The sequence below is a fragment of the Muntiacus reevesi genome, chromosome 2, assembly GCF_963930625.1.
Source record: "Muntiacus reevesi chromosome 2, mMunRee1.1, whole genome shotgun sequence".
NCBI classification, from domain to species: Eukaryota; Metazoa; Chordata; class Mammalia; order Artiodactyla; family Cervidae; genus Muntiacus; species Muntiacus reevesi.
In genome coordinates, this window is record NC_089250.1 from 51,290,743 (window position 1) to 51,300,531 (window position 9,789).

Below are 9,789 nucleotides of genomic sequence, written 5' to 3' on the forward strand. Positions count from 1 at the left end.
TCTTGATGAAAGTGAAAGAGGTGAAAAAACTGGTTTAAAATTCAACATTCAAATAACAATGGAAACAGTGACAGACTTTATTTTCTTGGGCTCCAAAATCACTGTAGATGGAGACTGCAGCCTTGAAATTAAAAGACGCTTGCTCCTTGGAAGAAAAGTTATGACCAACCTAAACAATGTATTAAAAAGCAGAGACATTACTTTGCCAACAAAGGTCTGTCTAGTCAAAGCTGTGATTTTTCCAGTAGTCATGTATGGATGTGAGAGTTGAACCATGAAGAAGGCTGAACGCCAAAGAATTGATGCTTTTGAACTGTGATGTTGGAGAAGACTCCTGAGAGTTCCTTGGATAGCATGGAGATCAAACCTGTCAATCCTAAAGGAAATCAATCTTGAATATTCATTGGAAGGACTGATGCTGAAGCTGAGGCTTCAATGCTTTGGCCACCTGATGCAAAGACCTGACTTGTTAGAAAAAACCCTGATGGTGGGAAAGATTGAAGGCCGGAGGAGAAGGGAATGACAGAGGATGAGATGGTTGGATGGCATCACTGACTCAATGGACATGAGTTTGAGCAAGCTCTGGGAGATGGCGCAGAGCAGGAAAACCTGACATGCTACGGTCCATGTGGTCACAGAGTCGGATACGACTGAGCGACTGAACAACAAATGTTCTTATTGCTATGTTGTTTAGTATTTTTTGGTTGTTTTTGTATTGAAAGGTTTTTGTTCCTTTTTTCCTCTTTTGTTTTCTTCATTTGTGATTTGATGATTATCTTCTGTGTTATTTTGGAAACTTTTCTGTTTTTTTGGTGTGTATCCATTACAGGTTTTTGGTTCATATACAACTGTATATATAAGTATATATACACACACATATGTATATGTGATTATTTTAAGTTGATGTTCTTTCCAGTTTGAATGCATTCTTACAATCTTGCATTTTTACTTTCCCCATAGTTAGTGTTTTTGGCATCATATTTTACTTCATTTTTTGTGCGTATCCCTTAACTAACTACCTATTGTGGATATAGGTGGTTTCACTGATTTTGTCTTGTAACTTTTCTACTAAATTTATAACTGGTTGACCTTTACTGTATGTTTGCCTTTATGAATGAGATTTTCCTTTTGTAATTTTCCTTTTTTCTGATTGTGGTATTTTCTTTTCTACTTAGAGAAGTCCCTTTAATATTTCTTGTGAAGCTGGTGTAGTGTTGCCAAACTCTTTTAGCTTTGCTTGTTTGTAAAACTATTAAGTCTGAATGATAGCCTTTCTGGATAGAGTATTCATGCTTATAGGTTTCTTCCTTTCATCATTTAGAGGGATGGACCCTATAGGGAGGACTCCAAAATGGCACCAGTCAACAGTACTGTCCTTGTAGTAGAACAAACTCTCAAAAATGGTCATCATGAGCATCCCTTTCCCCACGGGGAGTCCCAGTTGCCTCCTGCCTCTCCAGGAGGCTTTCCAAGATCAGCAAATGGGTCTGACCCAGGATCCTCATATTACTCTTTCTGAGCTGGGCCTCAGAGTGTGGGATTTGTGTGCAAGATTTTGAATGAAGTCTCTGGTTCCCTCAGCCCTTGCTTTCCCATACTCAAGCCCCATTGGTCTTCATTCCAGGTTTCTGGGAGCTCATCTTTCTGCTGCAGGACCTCCAGACTAGGGAGCTTGATGTTGGCCTCACACCCCTTGCTCCTTGGGGAAAACCCCTCCAATTGTGGTTATCCTTCTGTTTGGGTTTGCCTACCCAGGTGGGTGGGTCTTGACTATACTGCATCTCCACCCCTTCCTTCCCTTCTAATTGTAGTTCCTTCTTTGTGTCTTTAGTTATAGAAAGTCTTTCCTGCTATTTTTCAGGTCATTCTCATAAAGAGTAAATAGTTGTAATTTTGGTGTGCTCATAGGACAGGGTAATCTCAGGGTCTTCCTACTCCATGATTTTGGCTACATTTTGAATAATTCCAAGGTTTTTGACCTGAAAAGCTGGAAAGAAGGAGGTTCCACTAACAGTGGGAAAGGACAGGAGTCAGAGATTCAGTTTGGATATGTTATGTTAGACACAAAAATTGAGAAACATTTATTTAACAACATCTACCAAGCCTTGACATGAACAATGGAAATTCATTGCATATTAGCTGTTCTCCCACTACCCACCACCCCCACCTCCGTAGTCCTACAGGGACATGGTAGGCCATGAGGATTAATGAAAGGGACAGACTTTATGGGAGAAGAGTACAGAACCACTTGCCAGGGTGGTTGTAAAAATCAACAGTGACGTCAGTGGCAAATGGTTAGAGAAGGCCAACAGCACAGCTAACCTAAGGTCTCTGTAATGGTTGGGGCAAGCAACAGACAGATAAACCAGCCAGAAATTTAACAAGGGAGATCTAAGAAGGAGTCAACCAGAGTGGATCTTTGTAAGATCTCTGCTTAATTCCTGGTGGCTGTGCTCATGCTCACGGCTGTGAGCAGCTAAGGAGAGACCAGAGAGGACACCAGCCAGCTACTCCTTCCTTGTTGGAGGTGAGGTAGTGTAAACACAGAGCATAAAATGTGGACCCCACTTGAAAGTTGCTTGAACTTTAAACGTGTTCTCTGAACCACTCACAGATCCATCAGCAAAGAATGGGTGTCTTACTGGCTCAAGATGCTTTCAGCACAACCTCTGACTAATCACATGTTGTCCAAGAGTGACCTCTAGGAAGTCAGGCTTAAAAGTAAAAGCAAGAATTAAAAAGAACCCTGAGTAGAGACATCATCCAGCACACAATGTGAGGGAAATAGATTTCATGGAATTAATCCAAGCAAACAAATCCAGGACACAAAAAGCACTATTAACAACCACCCCTCCTGTGGGATTAGAATTCAGAGTTGTAATGATACATAAAATGTCCAATCTTCAACAGAAAGGATAAGACATGCAACATACACATACAAACATACCCACACCCAGGAAAGTGTGACTCACACAGAGAAGAAAGCAGTCAATAACACAATCTCTTTGGGGGCCCAAATGTTAGACTTAGCAGAACAAGACTTCAAAGCACCTATTATCATTATGTTCACCTAACAAATCTGTAGAACATCCAGCAAAAACAGAACACACATTCTTCTCAAGCACACATGGAACATTCTCAAGGATAGACTAAATGCCAGACAACAAAAGAAACCTCAATCAATTATTTTTCAGATTAAACTTTTTATTTTGCGGTAGGTATAGATTTACATGCATCTGTAAGAAGCAACATGGAGAGATCCCACATATTCTTTACCTAGTTTCCCCTAGTGGTAACATCTGGCAAAACATCTTGTATGGTATCACAACCAGGATATTAACGATGCATCAAGACAAAGAATATCCCATCACAAGGATCCTTGTTATGCCCTTTTATACCCACACTCTTTCTCCTTCAACTACCTCCTTAACCTTTGGCAACCACTAATCTGTTCTCTGTTTCTACGATTTTGTCGCTTCAAGAATGTTACATACTGTTGGCTCTCTGTATCTATGGGTTCCACTTTCATGGATTCAACCAACCATGGACTGACATTCTGCAACTGACTGAATTCATGGATGCAGAATCACTGGATGAATACAGTTGACAGTACTGTGTTGTTTTGTATAAGGGACTTGAGTATCCTTGAATTCTGGTATCTGAGAAGGTTCTGGAACCAATCCCTATACATATTGAGGGATGATTGTACATGGGATCAGATAGCAGGTGACATTTTAGAATTGACTTTTTTCACTCAGCATGGTTCTAGGAGATTCTTCCAGGTGTTGCGTGTATCAAGTCTGTTCTTTTTTATTGTTAAGTAGTATTCCACAGTATGAATGTACCACAGTTTAACTACTCACCAGCTGAAAGACATCTAGGTTGCTTTCCATTTGGGTCTGCTACAAATCAAGCTGCTGTAAACATTTATGTACAGGTCTTTATGTGGTCACATTTTTCGTTTCTTGGAATAAGTGCGAAGAGTACAATTGTTGGGTTATGTTAGTTGCATGTTTTTTAAAAAAGTTTTTTTTTATTGCCAAACTATTTTACAAAGTAACTGTAACATTTCATTTACCCCAGCAATGTAAAGGGTTATCTATCATGTTCCTCAGTATCCTTGCCGACATTTGGCATTGTCACTATTTTAAAGCCATTTTGTTGGTAAGTAGTGCTGTCTCTTCATGGTTTTAATGTGTAATTTCCTAATGTCTAATAACATTAATATGTTTTCAGTGCTTGTTTGCCATCTTTATCCTATTCAAGGAAAAGTTTATGTATATTTCACGTTTTCTTAGAGGGCTTTTTTGCTATTCTTTACATATCCTAAATGCTAGTTCTCTGTCAGATACATGGTTTGCAAACATTTTCTCCCAGTGTGTAGCTTGTCTGTTCATTCTCTTAACAGAATCTTTCTGTAGAGCAAATGTTTGATTTTTGATGAAGTCTGATTTATCAGTTTTTCTCCTTGGACTTTTGATAGGAATTGCATTAAACCTGTATATCAGTTTGAGTAGAACTGACTTTTTAATTATGTTGAGGCTTTCAATTTATGAACATGGTATGTCTCTCCATTTATTTGGGTCTTCTTTGATTTCTTTCACCAACATTTTTATAGTTTTCAGCATATAAATACATATGTTTTGGTAACTTTACATCTAAATTTTTTTAGTGATTATAAATATATTTTAATTTTAGTTTAGATTAGTCATTGATGGTACGTAGAAATGGATTTGATTAAGGAATTGGCTCACACAACTATGGAGGCTGACAGGTCATATATATATATCAGAATCAATAGGATATCTATATATCCTATATATATATATATATATCAGAATCAATAGGATATATATATATATATATCCTATTGATATATATATCCTATTGATATATATATATCCTATATATATTCCTATATATATATATATATATATCTCCTATTGATTCTGTTTCTGCAGAGAACCCTGACTAACATGAGCATCACCACCACCACAATCACCCCTCTCCCTTTTTTGCTTCAATTTAAGAAAGAGTCATAATTTGGAGGGAAGGGACTGACTACAGAGAGGCATGTAACTATTTGGGGGAGATAAAAAAAGAGTCTGATAACCCACTCTGTGGGACCAATAGATAGAATGCCAGGCATCTTTCTGAGGGACAGCCTTTTAGGCCTACTGAAAAGATGACACAGACGAGAAGCTATTGAAGTGGTCAGGTTCAAGGTACTGGCCTCTGAATCCCCTCTTGTTGGTTGCTATACAGGAATTGAAGATCAGGGCCACTGACCAATGTTAAAAGGAAGGTATTGAGCTGCAAGACACTTTGGATGTATTGGCTTCCACTTTGTCCCTTGAACACATCATGCTTATTTCTACCTCTACCTCACTGCGTGTGTGAGTCAAGATTCTTGGTTGCAACCGATAAAAACAAAAACAAAAACTGACTCTTGTTGACTTAAGCAAGAGGCAATGGAGTTGAAATTATGTATAGATTAGAGAGGATGCTAACAGGCCAGACATAGGGAAATATGGGATTCCGTGAGTATCCACAGAATTGAAAAGCAGGCAGCAGGTAACAGTATGGCAGACTATATATTTCCAAAAATATCTACAGCAGTATTTCCAATCCTATAAGCTCTTCCAGAATCTTTCCACTTCTTATCATGAATCGGGTCTACTTCTCCTCCCCTTGAACCAAGAGTAACTTTGTAACTTCTTTGATGAATAGAATGTGGCAGAGTGACACTGTTGACCCCCAATCCTAGGTCATAAGGGCAATATGGCTTCCATCTGACTGTTTCATGAGATTCTCCCCCTTGAAACCCAGCCACCATGTTGTGAGGAAGCCCAGGCTTATGTGGAGAGGTAGTAGGTACATATTTTGGCCCATAGCCCCAGCTTAGGGTCAGTCAACAGCCAGTGCTGACCACCAGAAAGGTAAGTAAACAAGCCTTCAAATGATCCCAGAGCTAGGTTTTGCACAGCCCCAGCTTCACTAGGTTGAGCAGAGGTGGCTATCTCTACCAAGCCCTGCCCAAATTGCAGGTTCGTGAGAAAAATAATTATGATCATTATTTTAAGCCTTTATGGGTTGGTTTCTTACACAGTGACTGGTAATAGGAACATTCCCAACCATGTCATAGCAGAAATCACATGGTTATGACACTGCCCAGGGCTCTACCACCATTAAATAAATTAGTATGTGTACTTGAAACAGTTTCTGGCATGTAAGGAACTCTCCAGGAAACACACTCATTTAGGTTTTGATCATTATCTTTATTTTTATTATCAAAATTTCAGCTTATATGTCTCTTCCTCAGAGAATCTTTCTCTGATGCCATTATCTCCCCACCATCTGGGGACAAATGGCCTTCAGTTTTATTTATTTGTTTTTTGTCATGTGTCACTAAATTTAATTAGCTTATTTACAAATCACAAATTGGCTTATTTACCTGTGTCTCTCACTTTACTTTTTATACTTTAAAAAATGTGATTGAATACCTCTGTTTACCAGTTGGAAGGTAATCCCCTTAGTGCAGGAAACTTGGGATCTCACCACTCTCCTTGGGTTGAGCAGACTGTAGGGTGGTGGACAGGCAGATGTGCTATCCAGACCATCCATCAGTGGAGGACTTCTTTGCCCAAATGCTAGAAGTGCTGTCTGCAGACAACCCTCAGCTGTCGGCCACTTTCAGAGTTGGCCTTAGCTGTAGAGCTGCCCAAAGTCATGCTCATTTTGGGTCAAATTGGTGGCAGATAAAAAGGCCCAGCCATCTCAGCTAAAGCTGGGATAACTCTGACAGGTCATTCTAGCTCTAGAGCTGCCCATGGATGCACCCAGGCTGTCACTAGGCCTGCATCATGGGTTGATTTCTCCTCTGGTCTCTTCTCCTTCTTCCACCCCCCTCCATGAGGTTGATCCATAAGTCACCCATCAGTCAACACCGTGCACCCTAAGTTCTATCTCAGAGTCAGCTTCCTGGGAAGCTCAGTCTAGGACAACTGAGCTTAAGGGAGATGGGCAGTTGGTGTTTGCAGGGAGATTGAGGTATGTGGGGGCCCCATAAAAGGAGACCATCTTGAATGACACGTGGAGCCTCCCTGCTGACAGGACTGTCCTTTGAAGTAAGAGTGGGAGCTGATCTTCTGCCCTGGTGGCAGGTGTTCAGCAGAGCTCCTTCTGTTCTTGGCAAACATGTAAGAGAAGTGAATGCACAGGGTGGAGGAGAGAGCCCTGATCGGCTGCCAGGCTTTTATATTTATTCCTGGAGAAGTGGGCTGTGAGTGCACACTCTCACAGAACAACAGAGCTGGAAGGATCCAGGACTTCACCATGCTTCTCAAATATTTCTTCCCAAGTACCTCAAGGGGAAAGGAAGGTGAACTCAGACCCCTGGTGCAAGAAGACAGGTCATGTTTGCTAAATGACATCAAATATACTGAAGGGGTATGTGGGTCCCCATTTGAGAAGCTTGGATCTGGATGAGAAATCCAAAGCCAAGGCCTAGAGCTCAATCTGGCTGGGGTCTGACGGAGGTTAGGACTTGGAATGAGGCTGGATCAGGGCTTAACATGGGATCAGAGTTCTGTTAGGGACCAGGATTCAGCCTGGGTTCAGGAGTTTATCACAGGTCAGGATTAGAGCTGTCTGGGACTAGGATTGTCTGGGGCTAGGTCAGGGTTTGATCTAGGGTTAATCAAGTCATGGTTTAGCTGTGGTAGGAGCCAGGACTCAATGTGAGGCCAAGATCTAGGATTCATTCTAGCATCAGGGTCTAACCCAGTCTAACCAATCATGACTAGTGATGGTTCCATCTAAGGTCATGAGCACAAGCTGGAACCTCATCTGAATTCCTTGAGGACTTGGCCTCAGTCCAGGTATGGGCTTGATCTTAGGCTGAATGTAGCCTGGCATCAGGACTCAGTCCTGAAGCAAGCAGCTAAGCCAGCCTGTTGTTCTGCAACAGAGTCAGCAAATCACAACCTGTGGGCCAAACTTAGCATGCCACCTGTTTTTATAAATACAGTTTTATTGCAACACATCCACACTTTTTTGTCTGCTTCTTGCTTATGGCTGCTTGCACACTGTGAACAGTAGAGTGAAGTAGTTGAAACAGAGATCATATGGCCCGCAAAGTCCCAGATATTCACTATCTGGTCCTTGACAGTAAAAGCTTGCCAACCCCTGATCTAAGGGCTTGGAGGCTTCTCTGGCGTGAGAAAGCTAGAACATGCCCTAACTCAGTGTTGAGAGCCTCCCTAAAGGTTATGGCGGTGTTTAAGAGACCACTCAAAAGGACCATGGAGGCCTGAGCCACGGTCCCCACAGCCAGCTGACTAAGGTTTTGCAGTCTTGAAATCCCTGTTTGGCCTTTCTCCATGATGGGCGCTGTCAGGGTTTGGCCTACCACCTGACAGGTAATCCCTACCTGTACATTTTTCTTTGCAGCTTCCAAAGTAGCATTTCCATCTACACTCTCCCTTGGGCCATCTCTCAATGTCCCCACCTATCCAGCCTCTGACCACGGTGCTCTCATTGGCTGCTGGGGTGTCTTCTGCTTTCAGTTGGAGCTGGAAGGACCTAGTCAGTTTTGTCCCAGTGAAGCACTACCTTGGCCCAGCTGAGAGTGCAAAGGGGTTGAACTAGAGACATGACTAGCTGGCAGGTACCCCCATCACTTTCAGCTACCTTCCCTTCTTCAAACACACATACTCTTGACAGGACATGCTAGTTCCAGAGCTGCCTGTGGGTACAACCAGGCTGTCACTGGGCCTGTATCATGGGTTGATATCTCCTTCCTCCTTCATCCCCTTCCCTTCCATGAGGGTTGATCCCACGGTCACCCTTCAGTCAACACCCAGCATCCTAAGCCCCATCTCAGAGTCAGTTTCCTGGGAAGCTCAACCTGTGACAATTGAACTTAAGGAAGACAGACAGTTGGTGTTTGCTGGCAGAATGAAGTGTCTAGTGCCCCTAGCTCCCAAGGCCCCTTCCTGTTGCTCAATCTTAAGGAAACAGCTGCCTCCTCTGAACCTCCACCTACCTTTATTATATGGGTTGTTATTTAGTTGCCAAGTTGTGTCTGACTCTTTTGCAACCCCATGGACTGTAGCCCACCAGGCTACTCCCAGGCTATTTCCCAGGCAAGAATACTGGAGAGGGTTGCCATTTCCTCCTCTAGGGGATCTTCTTGACTTAGGGATAGAATTCATGTCTCTTGTGTTGTAGGTGGATTCTTTACACTGAGCCACTCTATGGGTCAGCATTTAAAACCTCTGGATGGTTTGGAGAGGAGTCCTGGAATTTAGAACCTGCTTCATTAAAATGTACCCACTCATCTGGATTCTCCAAGCTGTCCCCGTGCTGAGTGGAATCATCAGAGAGATGTCTTCATAAGGCTTTGGTCACTAAGACCACCCATCAGACACTGTTTATGTGTTTGTCTGACCACCTTTCTGCAAAGACTCACTACACGAATCGTTCTCACCCAAATGATGCCCAGGAGGTGTCTCACTGCAGATGTGCCCGTTTTTTTGTTGCTCAGCTTACTTAAATTATATGCTTAGTTACAATTCCTTGGCTATCTAGAGCATTTTGGAGCCGATTTCCATGTCTGATGCAGTCATCTTCAGGGCCTGGTGGTGTCCTCTCTAGTCCTCATCCTAGTAGCTCCTGTTTTGCTTTGACACTAAGAGAGTATGCAATTGTGTGCAGGGTAAGCTAATGGGGAGTTTTTCAAAGTCAACACTATAGTTCCAAAGAAGTAAATAAACACTTAGTGTACTG